Source organism: Gorilla gorilla, chromosome 21, assembly GCF_029281585.2.
Source record: "Gorilla gorilla gorilla isolate KB3781 chromosome 21, NHGRI_mGorGor1-v2.1_pri, whole genome shotgun sequence".
In the NCBI taxonomy this organism is placed as follows: Eukaryota; Metazoa; Chordata; class Mammalia; order Primates; family Hominidae; genus Gorilla; species Gorilla gorilla.
The window spans coordinates 26,897,527-26,917,785 of NC_073245.2; the positions used below are offsets into that span (position 1 = coordinate 26,897,527).

The 20,259-nt window shown below is 42.6% G+C and overlaps 1 long non-coding RNA gene across 2 annotated transcripts in view; it reads right to left on the minus strand.

Annotated features, from left to right (window-relative positions):
- Nucleotides 1-1,609: 1,609 nt before the first annotated feature.
- Nucleotides 1,610-20,259, minus strand: part of LOC129529015 (uncharacterized) — a 55,594-nt gene continuing 36,944 nt past the window's right edge. For both annotated transcript variants that reach the window (XR_008674388.2, XR_008674389.2), the window contains exons 3-4: nucleotides 15,208-15,292; nucleotides 1,610-2,140 (exon numbers count right to left, since the gene is read on the minus strand). This is a non-coding gene — a long non-coding RNA (uncharacterized lncRNA). The remainder of the gene's footprint in view (nucleotides 2,141-15,207; nucleotides 15,293-20,259) is intronic.

Sequence of the window (20,259 nt, forward strand, 5' to 3'; positions counted from 1 at the left end):
AGCAAGATGCAGAGATAAGTAAAGGAAATCACATAACAAATGACAGTCCCCAGAGAGCTTCCTGATGTGCCTTCCAGGGCTGGGACCAACACAAAGATGTTGTAGCCTCTGCGGGCTCACGTCCAGGGGAGCAGCATGTCCTTTCGGTGCATGAAAGTCAGCTATGGCTTCTGAAGACCTCATAGCTGAATCTCTGCTCTGATAGCACTAAATTTAGTGCCTTTTTATCTCCCTGCCTCAGGGTGGATCTGCGATCTTTAGGCAATAGCAGAAGAATTTGCCTGCTCTCTATCCTGGAAAATCTATACATAGGCTGGATTATTTACTGGCATCAAAGAAATCTTTGAGGTGGCTCATTTGACTCTTCATTTTATGATAGAAGAGTTGAGGCACCAAGAGGAAAAATAAGGTGAGTGACAGAATGAGACTAGAACGTGACATCTTGATTCCTAGTCAAGGACCATTTCTGAACCCCTGTTGCATAGAGTCACTCAGGGAGCTATTGAGAAACAGGATTCTAGGGCCCCCTGTACCTGAGGTTTGGATTAAATAGATCTGGGGGAAAGCTCAGGAGCCTGTATTTTCTAAAAGTCCTCTGTTGATATTGAAATGAAGCTGGGTTCAAAAACCACTCTCCTATCCTCAAATACATCCACAAAGGACAGTAAAGGGAGAGGGTGTAATACTGGCCAGCATGTTTAGAACATTTTCAATCTGAGAGGCCAAGGGATTTCTCTTGTGAGAAACATCTACAGGGTACCCCAAACAGGTAGAGAGGTTTTTGGAGGTCCTCTTATTTTAGGGACAGTGTAATCCAACTGCCTGGCATCCTGCTCCCCACTCTTTTGCTCCCCAGGTGGGACAAGCCACTTGGTGACAATCAACCGATTTCCACTCTGTTCTTCCTTAGCTAATTAGGTACTGTGCCACTATTGTGAGGCATCCTACCCTGGCTACCAGGGAAGACGTACATAAAATGACATGTGGAACCATCTCTTAAAGTCATCCCAGGCCAGGTGCAGTGGCTCACACCTGTAATCCCAGCACTTTGAGAGGCCCAATCAGGTGGGTCGCTTGAGCCCAAGAGCTTGAGATCAGGCAAGGCAACGTGGTGAGACCTCACCTCTAGAAAAAAACAAAATGAAAATTAGCTGGGCATGGTGTCATGTGCCTGTAGTCCCAGCTACTCGGGAGATTGAGGTGGGAGGATCACTTGAGCCCAGAAGGTAGAGGCTGCAGTGAGCTGTGATACAGCCACTGCACTCCAGCATGGGTGACAGAGCGAGACCCTGTCTCAAAAATTTAATTTAGTTTAATTTAATTTAAATTTAAAAAGTTAGCTGGGGATGATGGTGTGTGTCTGTAGTCCTAGCTACATGGGAGGCTGAGGATTGCTTAAGCCCAGGAGGCTGAGGCTGCAGTGAGCTATGGTTGTGCCACTGCACTCTAGCCTGGGTGACAGAGTGAGACCCTGTGAACCCTGTCTCAAAAAAGCCATCCCAGGCCCCTGGGGGAGGTAGGGGAATGAATCACTACAACGACAGAGAACTGGAAGACAAGCGGGGACTGAAGAACTGAGATCTGGATTGGCAAAATAGTTTTCCTCAGGTGGCATTTTTATTGCAAACTAAATTTTATGTATTTATTCTTCAATGTTATTTTTTGTCTCCCAAAACTGTATATAACAATTTCACAAGTAACATAAGGATGTCTCAACTTTGAGATTACAAGGTTATTATGGGTATTTTGAAAGCTTAAGATGGTCACTATAGATAAATGACCAGTTTCTAATCTGGTGTTAAAAAGGATTCTCATGAATCATAGTGGATGTCAGTTGGATTGTCTGGCTCCAGCTCCTCTTCCTCCTCTCATTACAGCTAACGAGAAGCAGGTGTTTTATACAGCATACCTCTGTCCTTCTGGCCTCAGTTGATTGGTCTAAGGGTGGGCACCTGACCCACGTTGGGCCAATCAGACCCTTCTCTGTGATTTTTGGACTTCTTAACAAGAAAGATGAGACAATCTTGCTCTACTTTCTGAAGCTGAGGGCTCCTCTGCGTCAGGCACTGTCCTAGACTCTGAGGCTATGGCACTGAATAGAGAAGATGATGTGTCTTCTTTCGTGGTAGGCAGTTAGAATCTGGTAGATGTGGGGAGACAGATAATAAATAAACACACACAAAAAATATAAAACACATAAAGCACAAAATTGGTCACACAGGCATCATCATTATAAAAATTGTTTCATTTATAACAATAATAGCAAACACTAGTGAACCTCTATTGAGCACTTACTATGTATGAAACACAATGCTAGTGGCTTTATATGTATTAACTCATTTAATCCTCAAAACCACCCAAGGAAGTGAGTTCTGTAATTAATCCCATTTGGAGGGAGGCTCTTATTTTATCAAGAGGCAATGATGAAAACTATAGAGAAGAGCAGAGGTGAGACTTTAAGTTAATGGCTCCAGATTTTCCTAATGCCCAGCTGTGTTTCTGCCTGTACAGTTACTTATGTTGTTCGTTTTCCTTCATTTCATGAGTTAATAAATTTTCCTCTGTCTTTAAGCTTTCCAAACTGAATTTATGTTACCTGTTACCCCAAACTGCCAAGACACTATGGAAACTTATCAGGATTAATCAAGTGACCTCTACATGCATGGAAAGGACAGGTGTTAATAAAATGCCAAGGATGAGCTGACATGGACACAGCTCCAGCCCTTGAGAAGCAGCTCGCAATTCAGTAAAGACACTGAGACAGCAGAGACAGAGGCTGCAAGAGGAAAATCAGTGATGTAATTCATCTTCTCTCTTCATTTTGCCCTCCTTTGTGGCAGGCACACCATGCATAGCACACCCCTTATTTGTGCAACCCTGATCATTCTGTGAGCTCTATGACCAAAATGCCAGCTCCCGGACAGTGGGGCCCCAACTGCCCTGACACCTGGTGGGCCCCTGATTCCAGCATCCACCCTACACACAATTTCAGATTAACAAAGAAAAAATTTCGAGGTCTGACTATAGCTGTCAGCTTTCAACTTTTGTTTTACAGCTTGAGTTACCCATAGCTTTTCACTCAAGTGACCCACTGTCTTTTAGGTGTGTGTGGAGTGGTGCAGATGACAGTGAAGAACTCAGGAGTACTAACTGTTGTTTTCTTCCTCCTCTGAAAGTCTACCTCAATGCCAAGTGAGTCTACATAGTGGAATGAATGGACAAATAGCCTGTGGAATGGGCAGGATGGCCTACGAATTAGATCTTGGGCTTTGGAGTCAGACTCCAGATGAGACAATTACTAGCTCTATGACCTTGGGGGAATCATTGCCCCATTGCACTCCCCAACTTCCTCCACCTGTAAATGTACATGCTTCCCATGTAACACTGTTTCAAGGATTAAATAAAGGAATACACTTAAATGCTTAAATAGTGCCTGATACACAGAAAGCGCTTCATAAATGGCAGTTATCACTATGCCCATACGAAAGCAGAGTGAATGAATAAGTAGAGCTATATGTACAGTAAAATAAGTTTCAAAAACATAATGTGTAAAAAAAAAGCAAAAGAAAGTTGCAACAGGGGCCAGGTGCAGTGGCTCACACCATAATTCTAGTACCTTGGGAGGCCGAGGCAGGAGGATCACTTGAGGCCAGGAGTTTGAGATCAGTCTGGGCAAAAACTCTGACCCTGTTGCTATAAAAAATAAAAAAAAAAAAAACAGCCAGTCATGATGGCATGTGCCTGTAGTCCCAGCTACTCAGAAGGTTGAGGTGGAAGGATCACTTGAATCACTTGAGCCCAGGAGTTTGAGATTGCAGTGAACAAATATTGCAACACCGTACTCCAGCCTGGAAGACAGAGTGAGAACCTGTCTCAAAAATAAAATAAAATAAAATAAAATAAAATAAAATAAAATAAAATAAAATAAAATAAAATAAAAAGAAAGACAGGTGCAACAGGATACACAAATACTGTGTGATACAATGTATGTAAAATTTCAAACACAAAATAACATATCTTGCTAAAGTCCATATATCTCTGTATATTACATAAATATAATTGTGTATATAAAGTAGCATTATATAATGCTATATAGGCATAAGTTGTATATCATGCTACTTTATATATACAATATATCTTTTGTATATGTAAAATATATATATACACACGGCTGGGCGTGGTGGCTCACGCCTGTAATCCCAGCACTTTGGGAGGCCGAGGCAGGTGGATCACGAGTTCAGGAGACCATCCTGGCTAATACGGTGAAACCCCATCTCTACTAAAACTACAAAAAATTAGCGGGGCGTGGTGGCGGGCGCCTGTAGTCCCAGCTACTCGGGAGACTGAGGCAGGAGAATGGCGTGAACCTGGGAGGCGGAGCTTGCGGTGAGCCAAGATCGCGCCACTGCACTCCAGCCTGGGCGACAGAGGGAGACTCTGTCGCAAAACAAACAAACAAACTATATATATACATATATATATATATACACACACACACACACATATATGTACACATATATATACACATATATACGCATATATATATACATATATATGTATACACACACACACAAGTGGGGTGTGTGTGTGTGTGTGTGTATTGTATATGCAAAGTAGTATGATATACTGCTTATGCCTATATATGTGAGCTACCTCCAAAGGGGCAAGTGACTAAAATGAAGACTTCTATTACTGCTTATGCCTATATTGCAGTATATTATGCAATTATATACATATATATAATACACACACAGTTGTGGTTTTATATGTGGGTGCTGCACGTGTGTGTGTATGTATGTATATTAGAAAGCACAAAACCTTGTAATAGGAAATAGATGTACTACTTTCCAGATAGTAGTTACCTCTGGTGGTGATGGTCTGGTCATGCATGGTAATGGTGTGTGTATGTTCACAGAGAAGTGGTAGTCTGCATGCTTGAAATGTTTCATAATTAAAAATTTTGAAAAATGCATTAAAAAAACTTCCATCTGATAACTAGAAAGCTGCCTTCTTCATCTGTATTCCACTTGGCTATTCGAACTCCCTTTTTGATATGCAAGAGAAGTTGCAATGTGATACCCATCTGAAATGTGAATTTTTAATAAGGATTTGGGAACTGGGATAGTTCCAAATTGGGGTAGTGTGGCTGGAGAGAGAGGGTGAGGTGGGAGAAAGGCCAGGAGCCTGGAGACTGGTTTTTATAAATTTACATTGTTCATTTTTATATGATTTGGAGAAAGAAAGAGACTTAGAGGGAGACATCACAGACAGGTTGTGTAATCTTTCTTGGTTCGTGTTCTCAAGTATGAAATCGGAATAATAAATCGTATTTTATGAGGTTGCTGTGAGAAGTAAATAAACACAGAACATGGCACTTGGTAAGCATACCAAATACCTAGTATTATGACATTCAATTTATATTTGAAGCTTATATGTGACAGACTTCAGCGAGGAAAAGAAATCTATCATTGCCAAGCTGAAAGATGGTTTCTGCAGGAGTCAGAGCACCCAATGGAATCTCACTCCTCCAAATCAGTAGATGCATTCAAAATACCAAAAATAAAACATCAAACCAACTCTTTCCAGCGCGGTTCTGAAACCCAGCACATATTTTCCTACCCTGGGATTTGTCAGAGCTTCATGCATACAGTGCAGGGAGGGAAAGCAGGAAGCTCCTATCACTCTGTTTCCAAACAAGACTAGGTTGGATGTGGGGAAAGGGTGAGTAGCTCAGCAAAGCTAAGGGAAGGCAATATTTAGGAAAGAAAGTGTTGCGGGTAAAGGAGGGAGATGCTGCAGAGAGAACAGCGAGTATGTGAGGTACCCCCAAAGCAGCAAGTGACAAAAAAGAAGGCTGAATAAGTCCATCTATCTGATGCCATGGATGAAAAAGCTTGGCAACGAACGGGGGTGAGAAGTGGGAGCTCCCTCGTGTGGCAGCTCCATACTGGGGAGACCTCTGAGTCTCCTAATCCAGCTTGTGACTTTAAGGTGGACTGAAAGAAAGATGTAGTCAATCTATCCATCAGGGAACTAGTGTAATAAGGAGACTTGAAGACCATAAATGAATCTTCAGTAAGGGGATAGGGTGCTCCTTGCAACTGGAAAAGTCAAAGCTCCTCGATAATGCCAGTTCTGCCAATTATTCAGTTCCTGTACTCTTAGACTCTTGTTCTCTATAGACATGGACATTTAAATATATAGTAAAACAATATGGTGCCATTTTGGCTCAAACTTCACCAAAAAGCATTTTTGTTGCCTGTAATCTCAGTGCTTCGGGAGGCTGAGGCCGAAGGATCACTTGAGGCCAGAAGTTTGAGATCAGTCTGGGCGACATAGTGATATCCTACCTGTATGAAATATTTAATTTTTTTTTTTTGAGACAGAGTCTTGCTCTGTCGCCCAGGCTGGAGTGCAGTGGTGTGATCTCAGCTCACTGCAATGTCCGCCTTCGAGGTTCAAGTGATTCTTCTGCCACAACCTCCTGAGTAGCTGGGACTACAGGTATGTGCCACCACACCTGGCTGTTTTTTCTAAAATATTTAAAATTTTTAAAAAACTTAGCCAGACATGGTGGTGAGCATCTGTAGTCCTAGTTACTTGGGAGGCTGAGGCAGGAAGATCACTGGACCCCAGGAGTTCAAGGCTGCAGTGAGCACTGATCCTACCACTGCACTCTAGCCTGGGCTAGAGAATGAGGGAGACCTCTCTCTCTCTCTCTCTGTATGTGTGTGTGTGTGTGTGTGTGTGTGTGTGTGTGTGTGTGTGTGTGTGTAGTTACTGCTGCTTTTAGCATAGTTACTGCTGCTTTTAGCCACAATAGATGACAAAGGGAATGTTTGTAGACTGTAAGCCAGGAGGCAACTTGATATGGTGAGAAAAGCATGGATTTGATGTCAGATATACCCAGGCACAGTCATTCATTCACTCAGTCAATGAATATTTATAGATTATGTACTATGTGTTGGATTTGCAGCATTTACATTCTCGTGGAGGAAGGCAGAAATTAGGAAATGAATGGCAAGATGATTTAAGGGTGTGGTGTGTGCTGTGAAGAAAGTAAAGTGAAGTGGTAGAATTCAGAGTGGCTGGGAAGAGTGGGGAGCCTTGGAATGGACAATTAGGAATGGCTTCCCTGAATGCTGAGTAGCCAGCTGAGTATAGCAAGAGCCCAGGCCCCTGCTGGAGGCAAAGCCCTTGACATATTTAGTAGAGTGAAGGCTGGGGTGGCAGAGGGCTTATGAGTGAGGGTGATATGAGATACTGTCTCAGAAGCAACTTTAAGTACGAGTTTCATTAGTTATACGATCTTATCAAGTTTATCTGCTTTAGGTTCAGTTTGCTAGACGTAAGAAGACAATGGTAATACCCACATCAGTGTGTTGTTAGGATCATAAATACTAAATAAAACATAAAGGGCTTGGTTCAATGTCTGAAATGTAGTTAGTGTTCAATAATGAGAGTTATTACTATCACTCTATTATTTGGTTCAATTATTTCATCAAGTTTCCCAATAAGTTTGGATTTGTATTGGACTTTTGGGAATTTTCCAGAGGTTGAGAAGTTAGAAATACTTTGTATTTTTGGAGAATTGAGAAAGCATCTTTCTGTTGGAAAGGTTTTCTAGTGACTTAGTATTGTGGGGATCAACTGCAGGATAACCAGATAAATTAATGGTAGGGGCTTAGAAAGGCTGCTGAAACTGAGGATAAATGGTAGAGTCCAGTCTGTATTTCCCTCAAATTCTTTCAATAGGAAACCTTTTTCACCATTCTAGATTGATGTGAACTGGATCATGTCGCTCCTCCGCCCAAAATCCCCCAGTGGCTTCTCATCTCAAAATAAACTCTGACGTTCTCTCATGGCCCCCAAATCCCTGGGTGATGTAGCATTCTTCAGCCGTGGGGCCCTTGCTGCTTCTCAAACACACTGAGGACCATTCCACTTCAGGACCTTTGCATGTGCTGTTCCCTCTGCCTCAAAAGCTCTCCCCTACATCCCTGAGTGGTCCACTCCGATTCCTAAAACATGGATTGGATGTTACCTACCCAGAAAGGCCTTCTTCAATCACCACATCGAATAAGGCTTCTCCTGTTCTCACCCTGCCTTAGTTTTCTTCAGACTAAATATTACTGCATAAAATGTGCTTTCTTTGTCTATTTAGCTATTTACTGCCTCCTTCCATTAAAAAGTTCTCTCCATATGGCAGGGACTGGGTTTTGTTCACTCTGGATGCTCCAGCTCCAGGAATGCAGTTAGATTTAGAATAAATATCTGCTCAGTGAATGGATATACAGTCCTCATGGCTGGGAGCTTTTCCCAAAGTCCATAACCAACTTTGTCATTTCTTTACATGCCACTCAGCAAATCTCGTTATTCATTCATTAAACTCTTTTTTTAATTTTATTTTTATTTTTGTTATACTTTAAGTTCTCGGGTACATGTGCACAACGTGCAGGTTTGTTACATCTGTATACATGTGCCATGTTGGTGTGCTGCACCCATTAACTCATCATTTACATTAGGTATATCTCCTAATGCTATCCCTCCCCCCTCCCCCCCATCCCAAGACAGGCCCTGGTGTGTGATGTTCCCCTTCCTGTGTCCAAGTGTTCGCATTGTTCAACTCCCACCTATGAGTGAGAACATGCGGTGTTTGGTTTTTTTTTCCCTTGTGATAGATTGCTGAGAATGATGGTTTCCAGCTTCATCCATGTCCCTACAAAGGACATGAATGCATCTTTTTTATGGCTGCATAGTATTCCATGGTGTATATGTGCCACATTTTCTTAATCCGGTCTATCATTGATGGACATTTTGGTTGGTTCCAAGTCTTTGCTATTGTGAATAATGCCACAATAAACATATGTGTGCATGTGTCTTTATAGCAGCATGATTTATAATCCTTTGGGTATATATCCAGTAATGGGATGACTGGGTCAAGTGGTATTTCTAGTTCTAGATCCTTCAGGAATTGCCACACTGTCTTCCACAATGGTTGAACTAGTTTACCGTCCCATGAACAGTGTAAAAGTGTTCCTATTTCTCCACATCCTCTCCAGCACGTTGTTTCCTGACTTTTTAATGATCGCCATTCTAACTGGTGTGAGATGGTAGCTCACTGTGGTTTTGATTTGCATTTCTCTGATAGCCAGTGAAGATGAGCATTTTTTCATGTGTCTGTTGCCTGCATAAATGTCTTCTTTTGAGAAGTGTCTGTTCATATCCTCCGCCCACTTTTTGATGGGGTTGTTTGTTTTTTTCTCGTAAATTTGCTTGAGTTCTTTGTAGATTCTGGATATTAGCCCTTTGTCAGATGAGCAGATTGCAAAAATTTTCTCCCATTCTGTAGGTTTCCTGTTCACTCTGATGGTAGTTTCTTTTGCTGTGCAGAAGCTCTTTAGTTTAATTAGATCTCATTTGTCAATTTTGGCTTTTGTTGCCATTGCTTTTGGTGTTTTAGACGTGAAGTCCTTGCCCATGCCTATGTCCTGAATGGTATTGTCTAGGTTTTCTTTTAGGGTTTTTATGGTTTTAAGTCTAACATTTAAGTCTTAATCCATCTTGAATTAATTTTTGTATAAGGTGTAAGGAAGGAATCCAGTTTCAGCTTTCTACATATGGCTAGCCAGTTTTCCCAGCACCATTTATTGTATAGGGAATCCTTTCCCCATTTCTTGTTTTTGTCAGGTTTGTCAAAGATCAGATGGTTGTAGATGTGTGGTATTATTTCTGAGGGTTCTGTTCTGTTCCATTGGTCTATATCTTTGTTTTGGTACCAGTACCATGCTGTTTTGGTTACTGCACCCTTGTAGTATAGTTTGAAGTCAGGTAGCGTGATGCCTCCAGCTTTGTTCTTTGGGCTTAGGATTGTCTTGGCAACACGGGCTCTTTTTTGGTTCCATGTGAACTTTAAAGTAGTTTTTTCCAATTCTGTGAAGAAAGTCATAGCTTGATGGGGATGGCAATGAATCTATAAATTACCTTGGGCAGTATGGCCATTTTCACGATATTGATTCTTCTTATCCATGAACATGGAATGTTCTATTTGTTTGTATCCTCTTTTATTTCGTTGAGCAGTGGTTTGTAGTTCTCCTTGAAGAGGTCCTTCACATCCCTTGTAAGTTGGATTCCTAGGTATTTTATTCTCTTTGAAGCAATTGAGAATGGGAGTTCACTCATGATTTGGCTCTGTGTTTGTTTTTTATTGGTGTATAGGAATGCTTGTGATTTTTGCACATTGATTTTGTATCCTGAGACTTTGCTGAAGTTGCTTATCAGCTTAAGGAGATTTTGGGCTGAGACGATGGGGTTTTCTAGATATACAATCATGTCAACTACAAACAGGGACAATTTGACTTCCTCTTTTCCTAATTGAATACCCTTCATTTCTTTCTCCTGCCTGATTGCCCTGGCCAGAACTTCCAACACTATGTTGAATAGGAGTGGTGAGAGAGGGCATCCCTGTCCTGTGCCAGTTTTCAAAGGGAATGCTTCCAATTTTTGCCCATTCGGTATGATATTGGCTGTGGGTTTGTCATAAATAGCTCTTATTATTTTGAGATATGTCCCATCGATACCTAATTTATTGAGAGTTTTTAGCATGAAGGGCTGTTTAATTTTGTCAAAGGCCTTTTCTGCATCTATTGAGATAATCGTGTGGTTTTTGTCTTTGGTTCTGTTTATATGCTGCATTATGTTTATTGATTTGTGTATGTTGAACCAGCCTTGCCTCCCAGGGATGAAGCCCACTTGATCATGGTGGATAAGCTTTTTGATGTGCTGCTGGATTCGGTTTGCCAGTATGTTATTGAGGATTTTTGCATCAATGTTCATCAGGGATATTGGTCTAAAATTCTCTTTTTTTGTTGTGTCTCTGTCAGGCTTTGGTATCAGGATGATGCTGGCCTCATAAAATGAGTTAGGGAGGATTCCTTCTTTTTCGATTGATTGGAATAGTTTCAGAAGGAATGGTACCAGCTCCTCCTTGTACCTCTGGTAGAATTCTGCTGTGAATCCGTCTGGTCCTGGACTTTTTTTGGTTGGTAGGCTATTAATTATTGCCTCAATTTCAGAGCCTGTTATTGGTCTATTCAGGGATTCAACTTCTTACTGGCTTAGTCTTGGAAGGGTGTATGTGTCCAGGAATTTATCCATTTCTTCTAGATTTTCTAGTTTATTGGCATAGAGGTGTTTATAGTATTCTCTGATAGTAGTTTGTATTTCTTTGGGATTGGTGGTAATATCCCCTTATCATTTTTTATTGCATCTATTTGATTCTTCTCTCTTTTCTTCTTTATTAGTCTTGCTAGTGGTGTATCAATTTTGTTCATCTTTTCAAAAAACCAGCTCCTGGATTCATTGAGTTTTTGAAGGTTTTTTTGTGTCTCTATCTCCTTCAGTTCTGCTCTGATCTTAGTTGTTTCTTGCCTTCTGCTAGCTTTTGAATTTTTTTGCTCTTGCTTCTCTAGTTCTTTTAATTGTGATGTTAGGGTGTCAATTTTAGATCTTTCCTGCTTTCTTTTGTGGGCATTTAATGCTATAGATTTCCCTCCACACACTGCTTTAAATGTGTCCCAGAGATTCTGGTATGTTGTGTTTTTGCTCTCATTGGTTTCAAAGAACATCTTTATTTCTGCCTTCGTTTCGTTATGTACCCAGTAGTCATTCAGGAGCAGGTGTTCAGTTTCCATGTAGTTGAGCAGTTTTGCGTGAGTTTCTTAATCCTGAGTTGTAGTTTGATTGCACTGTGGTCTGAGAGACAGTTTGTTATAATTTCTGTTCTTTTACATTTGTTGAGGAGTGCTTTACTTCCAACTATGTGGTCAATTTTGGAATAAGTGCAATGTGGTGCTGAGAAGAATGTATATTCTGTTGATTTCGGGTGGAGAGTTCTGTAGATGTCTATTAGGGCTGCTTGGTGCAGAGCTGAGTTCAATTCCTGGATATCCTTGTTAACTTTCTGTCTGTTGATTTGTCTAATGTTGACAGTGGGGTGCTAAAGTCTCCCATTATTATTGTGTGGGAGTCTAAGTCTCTTTGTAGGTCTCTAAGGACTTGCTTTATGAATCTAGGTGCTCCTGTATTGGGTGCATATATATTTAGGATAGTTAGCTCTTATTGTTGAATTGATCCCTTTACCATTATGTAATAACCTTCTTTGTCTCTTTTGATTTTTGTTGGTTTAAAGTCTGTTTTATCAGAGACTAGGATTGCAACCCCTGCCTTTTTTTGTTTTCCATTTGCTTGGTAGATCTTCCTCCATCTCTTTATTTTGAGCCTATGTGTGTCTCTGCACATGAGATGGGTCTCCTGAATACAGCACACTGATGGGCCTTGACTCTTTATTCAATTTGCCAGTCTGTGTCTTTTAATTGGAGCATTTAGCCCATTTACATTTAAGGTTAATATTGTTATGTGTGAATTTGATCCTGTCATTATGATGTTAGCTGGTTATTTTGGTCATTAGTTGATGCAGTTTCTTCCTAGCATCAATGGTCTTTACAATTTGGCATGTTTTTGCAGTGGCTGGTACCGGTTTTTCCTTTCCATGTTTAGTGCTTCCTTCAGAAGCTCTTGTAGGGCAGGCCTGGTGGTTACAAAATCTCTCAGCATTTGCTTGTCTATAAAGGATTTTATTTCTTCTTCACTTATGAAGCTTAGTTTGGCTGGATATGAAATTCTTGGTTGAAAATTCTTTTCTTTAAGAATGTTGAATATTGGCCCCCACTGTCTTCTGGCTTGTAGAGTTTCTGCCGAGAGATCCACTGTTAGTCTTATGGGCTTCCCTTTGTGGGTAACCCGACCTTTTTCTCTCTGGCTACCCTTAACATTTTTTCCTTCATTTCAACTTTGGTGAATCTGACAATTATGTGTCTTGGAGTTGCTCTTCTCGAGGAGTATCTCTGTGGCATTCTCTGTATTTCCTGAATTTGAATGTTGCCCTGCCTTGCTAGGTTGGGGAAGTTCTCCTAGATAATATCCTGCAGAGTGTTTTCCAACTTGGTTCCATTCTTCCTGTCAATTTCAGGTGCACCAATCAGACGTAGATTTGGTCTTTTCATATAGTCCCATATTTCTTGGAGGCTTTGTTCATTTCTTTTTACTCTTTTTTCTTTAAACTTCTCTTCTCGCTTCATTTCATTCATTTGATCTTCAATCACTGATACCCTTGATTGAATCGGCTGATTGAATCGGCTACTGAAGCTTGTGCATTTGTCACATAGTTCTCATGCCATGGTTTTCACCTCCATCAGGTCATTTAAGGACTTCTCTACACCAGTTATTCTAGTTAGCCATTCGTCTAATCTTTTTTCAAGGTTTTTGGCTTCTTTGCAATGGGTTTGAACTTCCTCCTTTAGCTCGGAGAAGTTTGATCGTCTGAAGCCTTCTTCTCTCAACTTGTCAAAGTCATCCTCCATCAAGCTTTGTTCCATTGCTGGTGAGGAGCTGTGTTCCTTTGGAGGGAGAGAGGTGCTCTGATTTTTAGAATTTTCAGCTTTTCTGCTCTTTTTTTCCCCATCTTTGTGGTTTTATCTACCTTTGGTCTTTGATGATGGTGACGTACAGATGGGGTTTTGGTGTGGATGTCCTTTCTGTTTGTTAGTTTTCCTTCTAACAGTCAGGACCCTCAGCTGCAAATCTGTTGTAGTTTGCTGGAGGTCCACTCCAGACCTGTTTGCCTGGGTATCAGCAGCACAGGCTGCAGAACAGCAATATTGTTGAACAGCAAATGTTGCTGCCTGATTGTTCCCCTTGAAGTTTCATCTCAGAGGGGTACCTGGCCATGTGAGGTGTCAGTCTGCCCCTACTGGGGGGTGCCTCCCAGTTAGGCTACTCGGGGGTCAGAGACCCACTTGAGGAGGCAGTCTGACCATTCTGAGATCTCAAACTCTGTGCTAGGAGAACCACTGCTCTCTTCCAAGCTGTCAGACAGGGACATTTAAGTCTGCAGAGGTTTCTGCTGCCTTTTGTTCAGCTGTGCCCTGCCCCCAGAGGTGGAGTCTACAGAGGCAGGCAGGCCTCCTTGAGCTGCAGTGGGCTCCACCCAGTTCGAGCTTTCTGGCCAATTTGTTTACCTACTCAAGCCTCAGCAATGGTGGGCCCCCCTCCCCAAGCCTCCCTGCCACCTTGCAGTTCAATCTCAGACTGCTGTGCTAGCAATGAGCGAGGTTCCATGGGCATGTGACCCTCCAAGCCATGCACAGGATATAATCTCCTGGTGTGCCATTTGCTAAGACCGTTGGAAAAGTGCAGTATTAGGGTGGGAGTGACCTGATTTTCCAGGTGTCGTCAGTCACAGCTTCCCTTGGCTACGAAAGGGACTTCCCTGCTCCCTTGTGCCTCCCAGGTGAGGCGATGCCTCGCCCTGCTTTGGCTCATGCTTGGTGGGCTGCACCCACTGTCCTGCACCAACTGTCTGACAAGCCCCAGTGAGATGAACCCGGTACCTCAGTTGGAAATGCAGAAATCACCCGTCTTCTGCGTTGCTCACGCTGGGAGCCATAGACTGGAGCTGTTCCTATTCGGCCATCTTGGAACTGCCCCCGTCATTCATTAAACTCTTAAAGATCTTTTGTGTTTATACAGATCTGGCATTTGCTGACCTTAGCTCAAGAGGATATTAATGTAGGCAATGATGACGCTGGAGACTGCAGTGAGAGAAGGTGTTACCACTCATCCAAACTGCCATTGCCAGGTGTTTATTACAAAAAAAAGAATCACCTGAGAAATATGTGAATATACCCTCCTTACATTAAGTTAAAACATTTCCCTTTCATCACAGCTCTCCCCAATTGCCAACCCCTTCAACCCTCCCCAAAACAACCATTTTTTTTAAAACAGTGTGGATTATAAACTCCCAAATCTTTTTCTGTTCACTTGAACATGTAAAAATGTACCTGGAGAAAATGAGTGCTATTTTACATATATGTTATTATATTTGGATTCAAATTTATGTATTATTTTCCAATTTAATTTTATTTCACACAATCTTATGTTCTAGAAAAATAGCTATGGTAATACATGGAGGCTGACCTCATTTTTGTTGATTAATGTTTGCATACACACCTTTTTTCATCCTTTACTTTCAACTTATCTATGCTGTTGATTTTGAAATCAGTTCCTTATCAACAGCATAAAGTTGGTCATTTTGTTTATCCATTTTGCCAATCTCTGCCTTTTAATCAGTTTATTTAGATAACTTACATTTAAAGCAATTGCAGGAGGACTAGTCCCTGGATGACAATGGCTGACCCAGCTCTTCCACTTTTGCTTGCAATCCTCAGGTAGTCTATATTAAGAATGAGGTATCTTGAGATAAGGAGATCATGTCTGGAACAACGCAGACTGTGTCCTAACTCCTAGAACAAGGTGTCCTGCAAGGCTTGAGCTCAAGATACCAAGTGTCACCCAAGGAATGTAAACCCAGGGCACAGCAGGTTTGGGTCCCTCAGCTGCAGTGCAATGTGGAGCAAATGCAGTCAAGACTCCATCTGCCCTGGGCAGCTTTCCTGGACCATGGAGGACCTGCTTGTCATGGATCCTAGGCTCCAGTTGAGCCTTGCTGCCTATCTGTGAGTAATAAATCCAATCCACTTTGCCTGACTTGTGTGAGTGTCTGCCTCATCAAACCAGATCCAGTCACTAGGTAGAGAACCTTTGTGTTATTATTGATACGTTAGGACTTAAGTCTGCCATTTCGTCTGCCCCCACCCACCCCTGCCATCAGGAGCATCAGGGCCACAGGGGGAGCTGACGGCAACATCACCCCTGTCCCAGATGCTGGCCCAGGCCCAGCAAGGACTTGGAGCCCCCACCCCAGACTGTGAAGGGGCATGGCCAGGGGTGCAGTGTTCCATGGAGGTAGTGGGAGCTGGGGAAAAGTGGGAGCCCTGCCCCTTCCAAGTTGGTGGGGCGGGAGCTCCCCAGGTATAACTGCAGCTGCCCAAGCTGTGGCTGCAACCCAGCACCCTTGTGCTCTTGGGAGTTAGGAGGAGGCAGGGTCCCCACCCTCCTGGGAGGCGCTGCTGCCACCCAAGTCATAGCTATGGATTCGGGCCTCCAGCTCCATGCAGCAGGCAGGAACCCTGCCTCCTGAGGTACAGCTGCAGCTGCCCAGACCAGGGCTGCAGACCCAGGCATTTCTGCATGCTTGGGGGGCCTGGGAAGGCACCCCACACCATTGCAGACATGCAGGTTCCAGTTCCCACTGCCTGGCTTCTCCTGGCTCCTGGCACCTGCTCTGATCTTTGAGCAGGGTTAAGGACAAGCCCAGGTGCTGTCACAGCCTGGCCAGGTATGCCCAGTCTTGGGGGCAGTGTTGACATGCCAACACCCTGGCACCCCAGTCCCCTCTGGACTTTGGGCACCTAGAAGTGCAGGAGGGGAAGCTGAGGGTGACTGGGTGCTGTCCTGCAGGTGCCCTTTGGTGCCAGCAGCCTGGGCACCATGGATGGCTGTGGGAGACAGACAAGCTCCTGGGCAGAAGGGGATGGGTCCCAGTAAGGCCTCACCTTCAGGTCTGAAGGCCGAGGGCTGGGATCCCAGTCCTGCAGGTGGGAGTGGGGACTTGTGGTGCCTCTTCCAGCCCCACCCATGGCTGCCCAGGTACCAATCAGCACACACTTTCTCCCTTCTGAGGTTCTTAAAAGCCCCAGGCTCAGGCACAGCAGGGCAGAGGATGGAGAGGATGAAGAGACCTCTGGACAACCAGCTACAGAGAGGAGCTACCCTCTCTGCTGAGAGCTTCAGAGACCTGCAGAGACATGGGAACTACTGGTTGCAAAGAGAAGCAATCCTCTCTAAGGCCTCCTCCCTGCTGAGAGCAGCAGATGTTGGGAAGACCAGTAGCAGAGAGGAGCTACTCTCTCCAGGGCCTCCTCCCTGCTGAGAGCAGCAGATGTTGAGAAGACCAGTAGCAGAGAGGAGCTACTCTCTCCAGGGCCTCCTCCCTGCTGAGAGCTGAACACTCCATGGGACAACCTGGCTATAGAGAAGAGCTACCCACTACCGACTGCAGGTCCTCTGAGCTGTCGTAACAATAAAGCTCATGCTTGTCTTGTTTACCCTTCACTTGTCTGTTTACCTCATTCTTCCTGGATGCAGGGCAACAACTTGGGCAAAGGTGCTGCTGGCCACAGAGGTTTCTGGCCAGAAAATCAGCACCCCAAAGATCCCATAGCAATTTTATTATGTGTTTTTCATTTGTTTCACATCTTTTTCATTCCTTTCTTTGTTTTTTATTGTTTTCCCATGGGCTGTTCAAACCCATTTTAAGAAATCTATCTTAACTTGATTTTTTTTTTTTTTTTTTTTTTTGTCAAGAGGAAGGAAGCACCAGAAGTGGGAGGAGGTGTCAGGCTCTTTTTAACAATCGGTTCCCTCAGAGTTAATAGAGCAAGAACTCACTGATTACCATAAGAATGGCACCAAGCCATTCCTAAAGGATCTGCCTTCAGGAAAGAGACACCTGCCACCAGGCCCTACTTCCAACATTGGGGACCAGATTTTAAGAGGAGACTTGGCAAGGCCAAACAAACCATATCCAAACCACAGCAAGCAGCCTGAATGTGTGCAGGCACTCTGTTTAGGTTTGGTGTGCAGGTCCTGGTTTACCTTTATGGGCTGTTGGTTTCAGTGACAATTTAATTTTCAGAGACTGTATGGTGATATTTTGGTCTGCGTGGCGTGGTGATGTGGGCGCTCCTCAAAATGTGACACTAGTAATCCCTACTAGTGCCACTTGATGGGGTGTAGGAGTTTCCCTAGGCCAGGCCACCTATGCTCTAAATGGGGCAATAAAGTATCTGCTGACATTGATGATGATGAGTGCTTCCCGGAGTGGGTGCTTGTTTTGAATCTTCTCATTGGTGGTGACTAGCTGCCCAGTGTCTCTAGATGGGGAAAGAGAGTGTCAGGCCCATGAGGGAAAATAGGTGTCCTGGGTCAAGTGCTTGTTATAGTGGTGTCTCTCTTGCCTGGGCTGCCCAGACATCTTGATGTCTCCCAGTAAGGGAAATAAGTCTCAGGTTCAATGGGGAAAGGCAGCACTTCATTTGCCCACTTCCTTTAGCAGGGCTCCCTGTCAATCACCCTCACACTTGCTCTCAGGCTCACCTGGTGTTGTCAGCAGTGCTCCAAGGTGTCCTGGGGGAGGAATGAGACCACCTCAATCTCATTCTGTTGCTAAGTTGGGTTGCCTTCTGCTGTTGTGGGGGTGGTCCTAAGATGTCCTGCTTCAGTGTTCTTCCCCCCAGTTCTGGGGTTCCTAACCAGACTCCTTTGCCCTCCTGCCTTTCAGAGTTGTCCTCTGGTTGCCCCTTGTGTCATTTCTGGGCTCATACTTGCCAAAGGTTCATAGTGTTTGAGTAGTCTTCAAAATATACATTTTTAGTTATCTTAACTATATTTCATTTTTGTTATGTTTTGTATCTTACTACTTTCTGCTTTTATCTTTATTATTTTATAGCTCTATTCTCTTTGTTGTTCTTTTTTTCTACCTTCCTGTGTTGATAAAAAATATTTCATGCTAAGTCACAAAACCTGCTAACAAAAACCAATAAACTAAGAGATATTGATGTTTTACTGAAAAAATTACATGACCAATTTTAAACATCCTAAATTGGATCTGTTTAAAAAAGAAAACTATGATTTGTTATCAGTTCAGCTACATATATAATTCTAGGATTCACATATTTTCTGTCACCACTTTGAAGATATTAATCTACTGTCATCTTGAATACAAGATGTTTGAATATAGACCAGCTTTATTGACTTCCTTTCAATGAATAGAAAGTGATGCTGCTTTACTTGTGAGGTTTGGAACCTTGCCACTATGCTATGAGGAGGCCGAGGCCACATGATGAGATCATATGTGGCTCCTTTGGCTGACAGTGCCAGACTGAAGTCCCAGTCAAGAGCCAGCATCAAGACCAGGCATGTGTGTGAGGAAGCCTTTGAGATGACTCTAGATCAGTTAACATCTGACTGCAGCTGCATGACTACCCCATGTGAAAACCACCTAGCTGAGCCCAGTTAGCCCCCAGAAATCATGATTTGGGTCTCTCAGCTGTGCCATTAACTAGCCATGTGACTTTGGGCAAATTATATGACTTGTCTATAAGATGGTCCTCGTGATACCTACACTACAGAGTTATTCTGAGAACTAATTAAGATAATAATTCCCCAAGGTAGGTATTATTTTGATCATTTTACCCATGAGAACATGTACTGGGAAAGGCCAAGTAAATTGCTGAAAGTCAGCTAAACATATAACAAGTGACATAATGTGATTTTGGACTTTAAAAAATCTGACTCTAAAACATATTCTCTTTACCATTATTCATTTTCATTGCTAAAAATGATCACCATAGCAACCCATTAACCTACCTAATTTCACATTAGGACCTAGAGAAACAGTATCATCTCTTTGCATACCTTACTTTAACTTAAGTCCGACTTGGCAACAGGCTAACGCAGTGATGCCATTTAAAGCAAAATAGAAAAAAATGTACCATGGTTTGAAATACCTGAGCCAATAGGCAGGTTAAGCAGACACCTCAATGTGCCAGTGTGAGAGAGAACAGTGAGTTCTTTTTGGCCTCACTTTCTTATAATGCTGTTTTTGGAAAATGAATTTTACCAAAATAGCATGCCATGCATGAATCTTATTCAAATGCCAGGGTTGCTGTTGGAGCTAGAATGTAGATACGTTGCAGATTATCATAGCGATATAGAGGGGAAAAGGAGCTGAGTAACAGGGAGAGAAGTGTGGTGAGGGTGATGGAAATCTTAAATGTTTTCACACTCTCAAAACTCTCATATACATTTTCTCTGCACTGGTGGATCTCTGCACAGGGATTAAAATGTTGTCACAAAGTCAAAATGATCAGAAATAGCAAAAGCCATGTATTCTCTGGACATATGTTTCCGGAATTAATCATAATATGAATCCAAAAGACAATGTCATGGTTCTACATTTGACACATCAAAGAATAGTGAGAATTTGTTTTAGAAGGAGAAGTTTACTCAAAGTCTCTTTCTAAACAATGGTTTGCTGCTGATACATTGATTTATCTAATTATCATTATTATTATCATCATGGGTTAATGTTTGTTGATTACTTATGCAATCTTGTTATTGCTATGCAATATATTTACTAGGTACTAGACAGCATTCTAAATACTTTCATGTATTACCTCCATTAATGTTCCTCTGATGCAAATACTTTTAAATGCACATTTTACAGTTGAAGAAATT